This window comes from Penaeus monodon, chromosome 29 (assembly GCF_015228065.2).
Source record: "Penaeus monodon isolate SGIC_2016 chromosome 29, NSTDA_Pmon_1, whole genome shotgun sequence".
Classification (NCBI taxonomy): domain Eukaryota; kingdom Metazoa; phylum Arthropoda; class Malacostraca; order Decapoda; family Penaeidae; genus Penaeus; species Penaeus monodon.
The window spans coordinates 24401036-24401251 of NC_051414.1; the positions used below are offsets into that span (position 1 = coordinate 24401036).

The 216-nt window shown below is 31.5% G+C and overlaps 1 protein-coding gene across 2 annotated transcripts in view; it reads right to left on the reverse strand.

Annotated features, from left to right (window-relative positions):
- Positions 1–216, reverse strand: part of LOC119592054 (protein lin-37 homolog) — a 5133-nt gene that overhangs the window by 777 nt on the left and 4140 nt on the right. The window lies entirely within an intron of this gene.

A 216-nucleotide genomic window follows, 5' to 3' on the forward strand; every position in this document is an offset into this window, starting at 1 on the left:
TGTTGTCACTGTTATTAGTATTAGTCACTCCTCTAACTCTGCAGTCAATATGAAATAAGGTGTTATCTCTCAATCTGCAGCAGCCTGCTAATTTAAGGTTTTTAAAACTTAGTGTAAAATATAACCATTATTTATAAAAACTACATGAGTGGCCAATTACCTAATTTAATAAATCCTTTCATGAAATTCAGTCAACATAAAACTAGACCACAGTCG